This window comes from Rhinopithecus bieti, unplaced genomic scaffold, assembly GCF_001698545.2.
Source record: "Rhinopithecus bieti isolate Rb0 unplaced genomic scaffold, ASM169854v2 scaffold_10351, whole genome shotgun sequence".
NCBI classification, from domain to species: Eukaryota; Metazoa; Chordata; class Mammalia; order Primates; family Cercopithecidae; genus Rhinopithecus; species Rhinopithecus bieti.
Genome location: NW_016806805.1, coordinates 660,520 through 677,392, shown reverse-complemented (window position 1 = coordinate 677,392; position 16,873 = coordinate 660,520). Strand labels below are relative to the sequence as shown.

The 16,873-nt window shown below is 41.0% G+C and overlaps 1 long non-coding RNA gene across 1 annotated transcript in view; it reads left to right on the top strand.

Annotated features, from left to right (window-relative positions):
* Window positions 1-16,310, top strand: part of LOC108533177 (uncharacterized) — a 22,989-nt gene extending 6,679 nt beyond the window's left edge. The window contains exons 2-3 of the long non-coding RNA XR_001886672.1: window positions 11,114-11,239; window positions 16,221-16,310. This is a non-coding gene — a long non-coding RNA (uncharacterized LOC108533177). The remainder of the gene's footprint in view (window positions 1-11,113; window positions 11,240-16,220) is intronic.
* The last annotated feature ends 563 nt before the right edge of the window (window positions 16,311-16,873 follow it).

Below are 16,873 nucleotides of genomic sequence, written 5' to 3'. Positions count from 1 at the left end.
GGCTTAGGATTGTCTTGGCAATGCGGGCTCTTTTTTGGTTCCATATGAACTTTAAAGCAGTTTTTTCCAATTCTGTGAAGAAAGTCATTGGTAGCTTGATGGGGATGGCATTGAATCTATAAATTACCTTGGGCAGTATGACGATTTTCACAATATTCATTCTTCCTATCCATGAGCATGGAATGTTCTTCCATTTGTTAGTGTCCTCTTTTATTTTGTTGAGCAGTGGTTTCTAGTTCTCCTTGAAGAGATCCTTCACATCCCTTGTAAGTTGGATTCCTAGGTATTTTATTCTCTTTGAAGCAATTGTGAACGGATGTTCACTCATGATTTGTCTCTCTGTTTGTTTGTTATTGGTGTATAAGAATGCTTGTGATTTTTGCACATTGATTTTGTATCCTGAGACTTTGCTGAAGTTGCTTATCAGCTTAAGGAGATTTTGGACTGAGACGATGGGGTTTTCTAAATATACAATCATGTCATCTGCAAACAGGGACAATTTGACTTCCCTTTTCCTAATTGAATACCTTTTATTTCTTTCTCCTGCCTGATTGCCCTAGCCAGAACTTCCAACACTATGCCGAATAGGAGTGGTGAGAGAGGGCATCCCTGTCTTGTGCCAGTTTTCAAAGGAAGAGGGAGTCCACTCTAACTCATTTTATGAGGACAGCATCATCCCGATACCAAAGCCTAGCAGAGACACAACAAAAAAAGAGAATTTTAGACCAATATCCCTGATGAACATCGATGCAAAAATCCTCAATAAAATACTGGCAAACCAAATCTAGTAGCATATCAAAAAGCTTATCCACCATGATCAAGTGGGCTTCATCCCTGGGATGCAAGGCTGGTTCAACATATGCAAATCAATAAACGTAATCCAGCATATAAACAGAACCAAAGACAAAAAACACATGATTATCTCAATAGATGCAGAAAAGGCCTGACAAAATTCAACAGCCCTTTATGCTAAAAACTCTCAATAAATTCAACATTGATGGGACATATCTCAAAATAATAAGAGCTATTTATGACAAACTCACAGCTAATATCATACTGAATGGGCAAAAACTGGAAGCATTCCCTTTTAAAATGAGCCCTTTCCTTTAAAAAGTCACTGCTCTCAATCCTAGGTTTCTGCTGGGAAAGCAAAAGGTTTTCTTTCTGTCTTTCCTCTCCCTCTTCCTTCGTTTAGAGCAACACAGCTCCAACTCCTTGCTCTGGGGCATTCCAGTTAACAAAGAACCTTTGTCTCCAGCAGATCCTCAGAAATGGGGCCTTCTGATAGGCTGGCTTGTTAGTGATCGAAAGCCCCAGGCACTCAGGTGGCCCAATGTCTTTATCTAGCTTTTTCATAGCCAACGATCAGTGATAAATGAGACATAAATATTCAGCAATAACCAATAAAAGCCCACACTGATTTCTCAGTCACTGGGAAACGCCCCCTCCCCCATTTCTGAATAGCATCCACTTTTATCTCAAAAAGATGCCAACAGTTTAGGAAACAAACTTTGTTAGTGCTCTCAGGCTAGGACTCTGGCCGCATCCTGGGCCCCTTAGGACCTGCACAGAAAAGCTTGAGGGAGTTAGGACACAGTCTTCTCATCTCTCCCAGGATTGCAAGCATTTTTGTTTTGTTTGTTTTCCAGTTCTTCTGTAGAGTGAGTGAAGGAAGCAGGGAAAGGGGTCCCAGCACAATGGCCAGCCCTCCAAAGGCTCTGGGACCCACATGGGGACCGAGTGTGGAGGGAGGTAGCAGTGAGAAGGGGAGACATCCTGGCTACCTAGGTGGTCCCTTGCTTCTTGTAGCTTTCTAATCGTTTGTAGCTGGTTCTGGCAGCACCCAGAGCAGAACAGTGGGAGGAACTGGGAACTACTATAGGTGGCGGAGGGAGTGGGACAAGGGTTGAAACGCTACCTGCTGGCTACTGTGCCCACTACCTGGGTGACAGGATCAATCATACTCCAAGCCTCAGCATCATGCAATCGACCTGGGTAGCAAACCTGCACGTGTACCCTCTGAATCTAGAATAAAAGTTAAAATTATATGTAAAAAAAGGATTATGTTTTTCTAGTCTAGGTGGATGATCAGATGGCTTCTCTCTTTCCTAACAGCATTTACAGCCCTTCAACATGGGGTGAGACACTGGTCTGAGAAGAATTTTATTAATTGTATCTCCTAGGAGCACTCTGAACTATTTATTTTCCATTCCCAGAGTGAAACACACAAACCCTCTTTGGATTGCCATCTTTCCTCTCCCTTTCAGCCTGGATTCCTAGGAGTTAGCATTCGCATTTTTCGCATTTGGGAGAAACTATCTGCCCCTTGTGGAGAAGCTCTTGCCTCCTTGAAGAGACAAACCCAATTTTATCGCTTCTGAACCATTGCAAGGTTTCTGCCAGTTGTATAAACTACAAATGTCTTAGAAATGTTAGCTGGGAAGTTTTTGTGTGTGTGTGTGTATTTTTTTTTTTTTTTTTTTTTAATTTCCCAGCCGTTTACACAGTTTTGAGAACAGCAGTTTTGTTTCCACAAGCTCATGTTTGGAGATTCAGAAGCTCTTGGCTATCAATCATAGTACTTTATTCCCAAGTCTGTCCACAGTATTGAGGCTTCAGAGCTGAGTTCCTTCTGAGTTACTCTGGACTAAATTTCATCAGGCACCCACTACCTCTTCAACATCTTTGTACCTAGTCTTCTCCTTCTCCTTAGGAAATGTCTTGACTTCAGCTTAGTTTTCTAATAAGCATTGGGAAGTATCCCTGGTGCCTCAGAGAGGAAAGGAGAAAGCCAAACTCCTTTAGCCTTGTGCACAGAAACTGAAGTTTTAGGGGAATAGTTGGGTAGGTTTTTTTTTTAATGGGCCATTGGCTTTTGTCTCTCTTGAGTCTTGTCTCTTTGCCATCTTTGTCTTCTCTCCTTCCATCCTCAGCAGACTTCCTGAAAGTCTAACTAAACTTAGCCCCTTATGGCTGGGTAATTTGGAGAAATGTTGCCTTCTGTCATTTTACTTTTGTGAAATAAATGGGCTCAATGAATAACTGGTATATTCTAAGTCATACATTAATTTTATTCTCTTTGTCTTTGTTTTCTCCTCTTTTTTTCTTCTTCTTCCTTTAAAAAAAACCCTTTGTTCCTTTAAGAAAAAAGACATATTTAGGAAGTGTTCTGGCCTACCAATCACTTAGTATTTATTTAAAGGCTGAACTACCAGGATTAATGCTATAGATTCATGACCACAAATATGGGTTAGTTAGTAGCTGTGTGTTGAAGAGAACCGTGCTCAAATTCTAGCATGATGCCTATAGCTTCATGAACTTGGGCAAATTAATTAACTTTTCAGAGCCTCAGGATTTTTATCATTAAATGGAGAATAAGAACGTGCTTCATAAAATTGAGGGTAAAATTACATAGCGTGTGTAGCACAAAGCCTGACACATTGCAAGTGCTCAATCAGTGGTACCTATGGTGTCAAGTGGATAGACCTCTTTTAAAATTTTCCGTGGGAATTTTAAAAATCGTAACATTCTTCCCCTGTCCAGTTAGCGTCTTTCTGGCTCAAATTCACAGCAAGTGATGTATTCTGAAGGAATACAGAGTCATTTTGAAATTAGCTTAAGCAAAACTTTCGTAAAGTAGTCATTTCTAGTCATCTTCAAAGTTTGAACATTTGTGTGTGTGTGTGTGTGTACGTGCACACTACTCTAGATAAATTTCTAATACCTAGAAAGTTCTTTACAGTACTTCTTTGCTTTCTAAAATGGGTAACAGAGAATTTATTCAATTGTTCCTTCTTCCATGAAATCTTTCACTACACCCTGGAAAACCTGATCAGCTTTGAAACTCTGTACAGCCCGCGGGAAAGATGCTATTTTTCTTACTAGTATTTCTTAGTGATTTACATTGTTCCTCTTCTCTACTACACTTTAAGTTCCTTGAGGGCACTGCCTTTCTCTGCTTAGTGCATTCCATGGCACCTAGCAGAGTCTCATGTGAAGTAAGGTAGAGATCAGTTCAGGATTAAGAGCCTGGACTCTAGAGTCAGACATGCTCTTAGGTCCAATCCCACTACTTCTTTGACTCCTCGAGCAGTCTTACTTAATCTCTTCTGAGTCTCAGTTTCTACTTTTGTCAAATGGAAGTGTTGGGAGTTGTTACAAGCATCAAAGGAGCGTATATATATATATATATATATATATATATATTCCCAATTCCTGGAATATAATGAGAAATGAATGAAATTGTAGCTACTTCTAATTATCACTATTATTCATGTGCTAAATATATGTTTGTATGTTGGATGAATGGGCAGATAGATGGATGGATGTCATTCTCTATAGCTGTAGCCAGCAGACCTTGCAATGAATTATAAAAGTATTCCCTCAACATTCTGATCTACCGGGACTCCAAACTGGAATTACCATTGGGGATTTCCATATTTTTAAAGCTCCGCCTCCACTCTCAGTTTTGTTCTGATCTTTCCTGTGATACTTGAGTTTGCTTCTGAGATCTGATACCTGACACTCCCTGACTCTCTTTTCTGTAGTGAAAGCCCATCTTTTGCTGATAGACTATTGCCAATAGCAATATTATTTCTAGAAGGATAATCCTTATCTTGATGGCTACTTTCTAACATAAACAGAGAAGAGAAAATAAAAGAACACCATTTCCACACCAGGTAGTGGAGAGATAAACAAAGATGTGAGTAGTCACTATGGTAGGAAAGTGCTTTTGCACGCTCAATTACCTGCCTGAGCTGTTGGCCTGCTTCCTGGCTGCTTTTCTTTGCATTGCTTGACCTTTAGACCGATGCTATTAAAATACATACCCAGTGCCACGTAAATGGTTTTCAATGCCTGGCTGCTTAGAGAAAACTCATTGACATGCAGCATACAGTTACTTATGCATGTGAAAAAAGAGATTAAGAGTACTTTTTGACACCAGCTTGCTAGGATCACATTTTGTTGTGGCTCCTCTATAGATTACTGACCTCCCTATGGGTTTTTGGCCTCAAATGACACTATAGCACCTGATATCTCCTTCTTAGCTACCAGGTATGAAGGTGTGTCTGTGGCTAAGAGGTTCTCTGCTCTGAGATCAGTCCTGGGCTCGTTGCTGAGTCACTAGTGGATGGAAACAGTAGCCTGATTTTCATTTACACTTCTGTGATAGTCTAGATTCATCTGTGTCTTTCACCTTTCTCTTGATTTCATTTGAATCCAGATACTAGAGTGCCTACTTTAAGAATACGGAACTCTTCCCCACCCTGCTTATTCACTCTTACCATTCTCTCCCTAGAAAGGGAAACAAGACTATAAACCTGATATGGATTTCGATCCTAAAAAAATCAGCATGAGGGTCCAGATGGATAAGAAAGCCCCTGTGAGTTGAACTGTAGCACTTTGGTGTTCACAGAATGATTCATCATTCATCCATTTATGTACATTTTATATAACAAGTTCATCTTCATGCATTTGTTTTCATTTAGGTCAAACCTTAGGAGGAAACAGAAAGGAGTAGAAGAGATGTTCTTGCTTCCTGACAAGATAGATTATTATAAAGTAGAACATAAAGAGAACAGGAAAGATATTAAGAACATGACAGTGGAGAACTAGTTATGTTCCATAGGACAGATGACATTTGAACTGGGTCCTGAAGCAGAGAAAACTGTTGGGTGCCTAGAAATAGTGGATAAAGACATTTGACCTGAAAGAACAGTGTCTGTCATATCAACATGGCTGTTGAGAACTAGCTCCTGCGTATCTCCCGTCTTCCATGAAAAGGGGGCGTTGAATTAACTTTAGAGTCAGTTTACAACCATTGGTTTTATTGTCATGAAATAGATGAATAATAACAAAGTTAAGAGAGATGCTATCTTCATTCTTGTGAGCTTCTACAAGGCTGTTCTTGGCATAAACAAAGTTACGAAAGCCATTTCATCCAGCCTCATGCCATTAAGTAAAGATGAATTCAGCACTTGGGGGCATCTTGTTGCCGGTAGGCTGGGATACCTCTAGTACTCCATGATGCATTTCTTCATGTGTTCTGATTCTAGATGCTAAGGCAGTGATGACAAGACATGGAGAAGGCTTGCCTCTGTGAGTCTCCATACTCACCTCCAGCTACTCTCCCACTTGCTCCCAAGGCTCTAGCCACACTGTCCTTCCAGAAGGCCCATCTCAGGCCTTCACATCACTATTGTCTCTACCTGGAATCCGCTTTCCTCCAGTTATTGCTTGGCAAACTCCCACCCATCCTTCAAGTCTGCGAAAATGGATGGGACCAGATCTAGTTGCTCTATGGTGCCTATATTATTCCTTCATAACCAAATTGTAATGGAAGTGTTTAGGTGTTGAAATATTTTCTCTGTCTCCCCTATTAGACTATAAGTTCCATGAAGTCAGGGATTGTTAGTTTTGTTCACTTCAGGTTTTTTGAAACCTAGCACAGGGCTAAGTGTACAGTATATACGTAATAAACTTGGTCGAATGTTGAATGAATTAATGCATTTGGAGATCTTACAATCATTATGGCTAGTCAAACCATGAGCAAAATGAGTTAGTTAATTATGGAGACATTTCAAACTTTGGAGTAAAAATTGACATCATTGGCAATCCCAAGTTAGAGAGATTGTGGTGGTCTTTACAGAGTTCTTTGCTCTAAACTAGTCCCCTAAAGTTATAATGTATTGAAAGAGGCCAGAAACAATAGCTGCTTGTCTCTCATCTGTGGACACTGGTAATATTCTTTCAGATGACTTTCTAAGCTCTAGAACTGGAGAAAGCACCCGGAGTGAGACATCATTATTGTCAGTCATTCATCTCTCTTCCCTTTTTTCTTCTTTCTTTCTTTCTTTCTTTCTTTCTTTCTTTCTTTCTTTCTTTCTTTCTTTCTTTCTTTCTTTCTTTCTTCTCTTTCTTTCTCTCTCTCTCTTTCTCTTCTTTTCATGAGAAGAAAGGGTCTCACTTTTATGCCCATGATGGAGTGCAGTGGCATGATCATGGCTCACTGCAACCTCGACTTCCTGATCTTCCAGGTGATCCTCTTACCTCAGCCTCTTGAGAAGCTGGGACTGCAGGCATACACCACCACACCCAGCAAATTTTTGTATTTTTTTGTAGAGTCAGGGTTTCACCATGCTGTCTAGGCTGGTTTCAAACTCCTGGGCTCAAGCAGTCCTCTTGCCTTGGCCTCCCAAACTGTTGGGATTACAGGCATAAGCTACTGCACCTGGCCAACTTTTCTTATTTTCTTCTATCTTTATTTGTTTCATTTTTTTCTATATCTACTTTCTCTCCTGCCACTGTACTCTGTGGCCCCAAGAACATGGCTTGGTTATGGTGTTCCAATCTAAACAGGAACCGATTCTTGCTCTAGAGGAAGTAAGGATTTCATGCTAAAACCCAGAAGGTGGTTCAACTTCAGGTCACAGATCTTGGCATAGGAGGGTGCCATTTGGGCTGATAGCATAAACGTAGTGGAATAGTTAGACCATGGTTCTTCCAAGCATCTTTTTCTACTCCTCCTCTGCTTCAAGAACCTCATCCTGTTTGTTCATAGTTGATTAAACCTTATATCCTCTCTTCCATATCTTGATGGCCAGTTCAAGCCTCAGCATCTGCTTTCTGAATTATTGCAGTAGTCATCCACATTGTCTCCTAGATTCTAGGAGTTATCATTTCCAAAGCATAAGTTATATCTTCCTGTCTAACTCAACATTTATGATACCTTTTATTGCTCGTATGAATTCCCAGCCCCTCAGCAAGCACTGATACTTTTGTCTCTTTACAAGTTGTCTCTCAAATCCCTTCCATCTCTAACCCCATCCAACCCTCCCCAAAATGCACAGTATTCCAGTACCCTGGACTCTGATAATGATCCTTGTCTGACTCTGTTTTATGTTTCCGTCGCTTTGCACACACTGTTCTCATTGTTGAGAGACTTGTCCTTGCTGAGCTTAAATGTTCCCTCTTCTGAATGCCTCTTCCTGATCCACAGAGTCAGAATTATAAATTCTCTCCTCTGTACTCCCAGGCAAGTTTACTTGTAAGTCATTTGCAGTTTGCCTTGTTTTGCAGTGAAGAGTTTGTATCTTTCTGGCACTGCCTATGAGCTCCTGCAAAAGCAGAAACTGTGTTTGATTTGTACAGCCTCTATATGACCACGATTTTCCAGGGAAGTTACTTTTTTTTCCTGTCTTACTGCTCATGTAAGTACACTCATGCGTCAGACCATACATCTCTTCTGAAAATATGGTCACAGCTTTTATTCATCTTTGTATATGTCCTTTTACAGAAAATGGTCAGAAATAGTGTGTCGAATTGAATGAACTAAGTGACTCCTTACAAAGTATGTTTCCCCCATGGTTCTATGATTCAATTAGGAAAAATATACTTATGTCTTGGACCAGCTTTTTCTCCAGATGTCCTGGCAGCTGGGGAAAGTTGGAAAGAAAACAAACAAGCAAACAGAAAACACCTATCCATAGAGAATAATGGAGATTGAGGTTTGAGGTGAGGAAGAAGGAATTCAATGAATGAAATCAGAACCATTAAACTTTTAAGGTGCCTGCCCTCCTGCTTGTTGTATCATTGTGTCAACACATAGCAACAGTTTCCTATCTTTGCCAACAAGGCCTTACAATATTACCTTTCATGATGAAAAACAACAGCTGTAACACAGCCTGAGAACAACACTGCTTCTGTATTGAAAGCCCAGTTCTTAGGAGCTCTAATCACTTCTAAGATAGCATCTCTCCAATTCTCAGAATATTCCTCAAAGGGAAGGAGGAGGCTTATATTGTTATAGGCTCTATTTTGCATACAGTAAAAACAAGGCAAGAGGAGGTTAAGTGATTTGTCCTTGGTCATGTGTGAGTCAGAGACTGAGCCAGCCAGAGAAGTTTCTTCACTTCCAGGCCATTGTTCTATCTTGATATTGGCAGCTAACTCTCTCCCTCCATCCTTGTAACTGGTAGGGACAAACTACCAAGGGAGTGACAATTGGGCTTTTACTTCCACAAATATAAATGTTGGCCACTGACCAAGAGAGTTCACATATAACAAGTGTAAGGGGAGTTGAATGTCTGTAGTTTTGTGTGTATTCCTTCAGTCAACAGATATCTTTGGAGTACTTGTGCATGTCAGGCATTTTGCTATCCACTGGGGATGTGTAGTTGAGCATGAGAGTCATTGTTCCTGCCTTCCAAGAGCATCCACTCTAGCGGGATCACACACATTAAATAGAGAAAGAAACAAAAACAACTATCACAATGAATCAGTCATCTTTGAGCAGGCTGGGGCCATCCATTAAAAAGGTTCCTAGCCTTTTTTAATTCTCTATCTCTCAGCAGGATATTTGAGACCTATTGCAATCTATCTTCAAAATATCTTCCATCTCCATTGGCCTCCAGTAGTTCTCTCTTCCCTCCAATAAACAGAGTGCTCCAGCCCTACTAGACTCTGCCATTCCTGGACCACTCAGTTTTAAGTTTCTGTGGCTTTGCTGAAATGGGCTGAGAGACCTTAGGCTTCTTAGATTGGAAGTGAGGGTGTGGGGAGAATGGAGTGGAGGCTGGAGCTATGCCTAAGGAGAGATGAAGCCACTAAAATGCTTGGCCAGTGAACATGTGTCCTATAAGTGAAAAGTTGAGAGGATGGCTATTACGATGTCTATTGCTGTGGTTAAGCACCTTCACACGTTTTAGTTAGTGTAGAGGAGAGAGTACTAGATTAGGAGACTGGGTACCTGGACTGTAGTCCTACCTAGATCTTGGCTAAGTCACAGTATGTCTCTAACCTCAATATTCTCTTTGGTCACATTAGCAGATGGGATTAGGTGTTCTCTGAGGGCTTCAAAATGAGGGTATGCCTATGATTCTTCAACCTGATTTCACTGTGTGTGTGTGTGTGTGTGTGTGTGTGTGTGTGTGTGTGAATGTAGTGGCATAGGGTGATAAGATAGGGGAGAATAATTTTTAAAATGGGACCAGCTCTTGAGAACTACTGGTTTCTTCCAACTATGCATAAAACCAGTGCCAAGGTGGGGTTATATATTTATATTTGTGTTTCCACATCAGTTACATTATACCCAGCCCAGAATACAGTGTATTCTCTCCATTGTAAACACTTTTGGATTCAGCTATTTCTATAGCCTTCCCAGACCCTGAAGACCTTGCATGGGGAAAAGACTTCTCCTGTACCCTCTGCGGTTCTGTGCTTGGGCCTAAGAATTAAACTGACTAAAGACAGATTAACAGGAGAAAAGCATACAAATCTTATTTGATGTTAACATTTTTACATGCCTTTATATATAGGAAATGAAGTTCCAGCCGAGTGCAGTGGCCCACACCTGTAATCCCAGCACTTTGGAAGGTGGGAGGTCAGAGGTGGGTGGGGGGAGGATCTCTTGAGTCCAGGAGTTTGAGATCATCCTGGGTGACACAGTGAGACCTTGTCCCTACAAAAAGCAAAAAAATAGCTAATTCGCTGGACATGGTGGTGCCTGCCTGTGGTCGCAGCTACCTGGGAGGCTGAGACAGGAGAATTTCTTGAGCCCTGGACGCAGAGGCTGCAGTGAGTTGTGATCATACCAATGCGCTCAGCTTGGGCAACAGAGTAAGACCCTGTCTCAAAAAAAAAGAAAAAAAAAGACATAAAGACCCAAAAAAGAGAGATTGGTCTGAGAGCTTATTTACAATTTTAATAATAATAATAAAAAAACAGTGAATTATGAAGATCTGATAAGACAAAGGAAAAAGGGATTTGGGCTAGGGGTGGTAAATGGTAAGAAAGTGATGAGGAAATAATGGAGGAACTAATGGAACATAAGGGTTATTTTGGTAGGTTTGTTTATACAGATTAATCCCATTCCACCCCCCACCCCATAATAAGAATGTTCTCCTCTTTCTGGCAAAAGAGAAGGCACCATTGTCATGGGAAGTTTAGTTCTTTCTTTAGGTAAAAAGGGAAAGGCCGGAGAGTCATTCTTGCATCTGCTGTTTTTTAGTTGCCTTCAGCTCAAAATACCTAATATGCCAAAGTGGCATCTTTTGGGATGGCATGTTCTGATTTCTTTCAACTTTTCTTTGTTTCTTTCTTTCTGGGTCCTCAGTTCTACCAGGAGGCAGTGCTATGGTGTGCCCAACCCTCCCAGAGGCCTAAGTGGCCGCCCTCTTAGGAATGCACAAAGCATCTGCTATTTAGGACTTGGTTACAGAGCACCATCAGCTTCCCCAAGGTAAGCCAGCATTGGCTTCCAGGCCATTTAATTTACATCTTAATTTTGCTCATTGCTCATTTCTGAAGAGGGAGTCCATTTCCTGGGCTTTTCCAGCTCTCAGATACAAACAGATCCAGTCTTTAGTTTCACTCCTAAGATGGGAGACTTATTTCACAATACCAGTGGCCCAGCACAGCCTGATTTCTAAAGCAGAGACATGCATACTGCACACTTGCCAGTATTAGGTTCCTGCAACCAGTTGGGCAAGAGAATCTGTCAGTGACTCCTCTAAACTAATGCTTAGAGGGTTTCAAATCAGTGGGAGGAGTTTTACAGAAACTGTAATGCAGCCAACATTTACATGTCTTCAGGTATGTAAAATCTACATTTTTCTTACATATGGAACATTTATGTCTAGTTATGCTTTCCAATTGTGCCATTCATTTCTTTTAATCAAGTTTAAGGATATGTCCTCAGTAGTAGATCAGAACCAGGCAGAAACGATGTGTCAAAAATATTTTCTTTGTTAGTAATTGGTGAGACAGGGCCTTATGGTTTCCAATTATGGAGCCCTAGAATCTAAGTCATCCTTCTTTGAGCTCTGCCATGGTCATTTCTAGACCCAGGAAGGGAATGACTCAGAAATGACACTGGTTTTGGCAGCATTACTGACACCTTACTTTCAGGCCCAGAAATCAAAATCCTATCTCAATGATGTTGTTTACTATTGTTTTTTTTGGGAGGGGGTAGGCAGGAAGATTTTAGTTGGGGTTATTGCATCTTTTATCCATCACAATGAGCTTTGTATTCTGCATTTGCCCCAGTCCCCTCAGTTGGTTGCTTTGTATGGAGGTCATGGATCTGGAGCTGTGGGACCCTCACTGAGCCACCTTTAAATGCATATTTCTGTTCCTTGTGAATAGGTCTGTTTTAAAATGGAACAAAATTTGCTTCAGAAGAAGAGTAAAACTGTTGGTTGATACAAGGTTTTAGACATACATAGGCAGCAATTTGTTCATACCACATCTGACTATTTATTATTATATTGGGTTTGGAGGTCTGAGTGCGTGTTCATATTGCCCAGTGGGGAATATGTGCAAAGAAGAAGGCTTTCTTGGCCAGCAGCAGCTAACAAAAAGCATTTTGGTCTTGGGTCCTTAATTATTAGGGACTAGCATGCCAAGGCTGACTTTTTATTAGCATGTCTCTTTTCCTTTAGGAAAAAGTTTTAAAACAGACTACCCAAAGGTCTTCCAATTGCTAGTTCAAGAGATGACTTGTGTTTGAATTTGGCCAATTAACATGACAATGTCAATGTCAAGATCCATTTCCAGGGGAAAGAGTTGTTCTTTGAAAGGCAGTTCTTGAGGGTGTCCAAGCTGAGAGGCAGCTTCTCCTCTGGGACTATTTGGATTTTATATTCCCGAGCCAAAAAAACATTCTTTCACATTGGCTGACAAAATGGGTTTCAGAACAGGAGTTTCTAAAGCTGCAGTGGAAACTTTAATTATGCAGGTCCTGTCAAAATCCATCTGCTAATTCAACTGTTTCTGGGTAAGGTACTTTTTATTTTTCCAGCAGTATTACTGGATGACTCTCTGATAGGAATATGAAATTAACTTTCTTCATAGGCAAGCTTTAGTTTTTATTCTTTTCAGCATTAGGAATATTTTCTTTACAGGGCTTATTTGCTTTGTAGCAGATTTGGTAAATGCACCTGGTGACTTTAGAGCCGAGAGACCGAAGGTGTCCTTTAAGGAGATGCTATTGGAGGTTTCAGTGTGGTGTGACTTTGTGATTGACTAGTGGCCATGACTTAGAAATAAAGCTTTTCTGTAATTTGTAAGGGGAGAGGGGCATCAAAAGTTGTTCTGGTTTGTGCAAGACCCAAATGTTTGGCATGCTTATGGGCAAATCTGTGGTCTCAACCTTTTTAATATGCCTCATCGAAACAGTTGGAAGCCCCTGTATTAAGCAAGACTTCTATTTATGATGAGCATCCATGGATTTGTTTTTGTGGAGGGATGGGGCAGGAGTTTGAGGTGGTTGCTAAATGTATAAATATTGAATGTGCCAGCATCTGGGTCATTTCAGCTTAAATATCAGACAGCGAGGCTTATGCAAGCAGCTGACTTAGTGAAACTATCTGTTATTTTAGGGTGCTTGCCTGGATAAGAAGCTATAGGACAAAACCAGAATTTTTATAACCAGCAATGTCATGTGCATTTCAAGCAGAGATTAAGAAAAACACTTTTGCTAATGAGTTTCAGTTTCAGGAAAACCTCAGTGAAAATATATGTGAGAAAATGGACTTACAAGTGGTGATAGTCTTACATCTAGTTGGGGTCTGCAGTCAAAAGGGCTTTTAAATATAGACTTCTCTTCACCAATTAAAATAAAGAACTCTACTAATTTTACTAGGTCTTCAAACCAAGGAAATTTCATGGCAAGTTGAGAAACCAGTTCTCTGGGACCTCAAAATTGGGAGACAAAAATATTTTGCAGCATTACTTCTGTGTAATGAGTACAACTGTGATAGAGTCATCGCTCCGTGATCTGAAATGCTTGCTTTCCTGAGCCTGGTGTAGCATGGTTTGCAGTTAATTCAGAGCAGCCCTTGCTTTTTAATTTGCCCAGTTTTTCAGCCCTTGACTCATCTTTCTCCCAAAGGATAAATGTGTGGAGTGAAAGCTTGTTGCCAGGCCTCACCTTACACTTTTCTCTGCAGTCTGGCATCTGTACCTGCTATTTTGTCCTCACTTGCTGTGGTGCCTGCTGTTGTCCTCATCTGCTATGGAGACTTGGAGAGTGTGTGGCTGCCTGTTGTTTTAAAACTCTGGTTCCTACCTCACCAGACAGGGCTTGAGTCTTCTCCAGCCATACTAGATGTGTCTTGGAGACTATTCTAGTTCTCCACCCACCTTATTTCAGTTTTCAGGTCCTCAAAGAGAACAGGAGATGTCCTGATTATTTTCTTCTAGGGACAATGTTACCAAGAGATGTAGGCCACCAAGTTAACCTCTCTATGCCTGAATTCTGCCTATCTGCTGTGCTGATCTTAAAGGAACACAGACCCTTTTAAATCATTTCTAGATCTTCAGTGTGCTTATTAGCAATTGATAGTGTTTTATTAAAAATGTACACTTTTGGGTTCTACTCACAGATTCTAGCATGGAGCCTAGGAATCGATATACTCAGTAGTATCTATTGGTGATTCTGATGCTATGGTCCTAGGACCAAGTCTGAGAAACATTAATGCTTTAAAAAGTGTATATGGCAAGAACTAAGTGAGCAAATGGGTCCAAACTTCCTTATTTTTACAGCTGTAGAAGTTGAGTTTAAACACAATGATAGGCCCTCAGCTAATCAGTGACAAGTTATCCTCTAGACTTCAGGACTAAAACCAGGTCTCCTGAGTTCTAGTTTACAAAGCTCCAAGTTATGAGGTAAGATATAACAACACAGACCTGAAACAGCTCAGGGTTAGTGGGATCAAGTAATGTGGCTGCCTTGGCTCCGTCATGGGAATTTGAGGATGTCACTGAAATGCAACAACACGAGGCCTGCAGATTATTTCCTGAATTATCTGAAAGGGTCTTTGTGGAGTCTGTCAAGTCCAAATCTGCATTTGTTTCTTAAAATCCACAGTATAATATCCCTGCCAGGAAGGCATCCATTTTGTTAAAGGTTACTCTCTTCGAAGGTTTCTTGGGATGCTCCCAACCACGCCAATCCCTTTTCCCCTGTCCACTTCCTAACAACTCTGATCCCATACGATTAGCTCTATACTGGGCTGGAGATCTCTCCTTCACACCTGTACCTTCTACCCAGTGCTGGGCCTACTTTCAAAAGAGATACAATACAAGTCTAATTGGTCTTCCACCTGACCGTGATCATGCCTTCTAGCTAAACATTCTTTTGTCGAGGTTGAGCAACCCAAGATCCTTTGGCCATGTTTTGTATAACTGGGTTTTTAACACTCTCTTTTTTTGTGATTGTTTTGCTCTGCATGCAGTCTGTTTTGTCATCTTTTATATTAAAATATAGCAACTGGAACAGACCCAGTACTCAATGTGGTTTGACTGGTTCAAAATTCATTACTTCTAAGATACTTTGTGCCTAACCATAAATACATTACATTATCATTTTGAGTGAACCAATGACATTCAACTCACTATTAAAAATCCCATGTCTTTTCACAAGTGCTGCTAAAATCATGCATCTCTCACCTAGTATTTGAGTTGATGATTTTTTTTTTACCCGTGTGCTTTATTTAACATTGATCCCAGTTAATCTTGCTGGAGTCACCCCACTGTCCTAGGCTATTGACATCTTTTTAAAATTCTGATTTTGTCATTAGTCTGAGATTACTTGATTCTATTTATTTAATTATTCATTCCACAAACATTTATTGAAAACCTGCTATAATATGCCAGTCATGGTACTGGATATAAAACGGTGAGCGAGGTAGTCATATCCCTTCTGTCGTGGAATTTACAGTTGAATGAGGAAAACAAACCAGTCACCAACAATATGAGCAGTACCTGTGATGATGAGGGTGGTGTGGCATGTGTGGGCACATGTGGAAGGGTGACCCAGGGGTGAACATCTTGTCGAGTTTTGAGGGTGGTGGTCAGAGAAAGCTTCTTTGTGGAAGTGACCTCTAAGTTGAGATGCAAGAGATGTGGCATTAGAGAAAGAAGGGTGTTCCAGGTGGAGCAATCCCATGATCCAAGGACCAGAGACAAAAGAAAGCACAGCCTGGGGGAGGGGCTATGGGTACTTGTGGGTGGGACTGACAGAGCAAGATGCTAGGAGAAGGGGCTTAACTCCTCAGAGGGGAATGGGGAGCACGTGTGAGAGTTTAGATTGTCTGGAATGTTGATAAAAAGGCTAGAGAGCAATGTCTGAGACTGACACCAGCCCGTTCCTCAGCAGTCTGTGAGAAAGACAGCTTGTCACAATGCCAATCTCTGCATTTCTCCATCCTGCCCACCAGAGTATTCTGAAAGACCTGGCAAATATCTTGCTGAACATCAGATACACCATGTCTCCTGATGGAGCAGACTAATACCCTTATTAAAAAGAAAATGTGGTTGGCCTTTGTCTGGCCTGACCTGGCCGGGTGCTGGCCACCTAGGACCGATGTTGGATTTCCTGTGCCACCCGACAGACCTTGAGATAGTCCTTGCTCTCTGCGCTAGAGAAGAAGCCAGTGAAAACGAAGATGGGCATCCTAAAATGTAATGGTAGGTAATTATGAAAGGTAACATGGACAATATTTCTCTTCCTCTTAGGATGTTTGCTGGGCTAGAAGCTGTCCTCATGCACCTCTGTCTGGCTGTCATAGTAGAGGTATTACAGCCTGTAAGAGGCAGGCCTAGGGGTCAGATGGCCTGGGCTCAAACCTTGCCTTTTTTAATTACCACCTGTGCAACTGGGGCTGAAAGCTTGACTTTCCTCCACTGTAAAAGGGGAATAAAATGTCTACCTCATAGGGCCACATGTATTGGAAGTAAATGAAATAATGCACACCCAGTGCCTGTTGTATAGTAAGTACATGATAAGTGTTATTTATTTATTATTTATTTATTTGAGATGGAGTTTCATTTTTGTTGCCCAGGCTGGAGTACAGTGGTACAATCTCAGCTC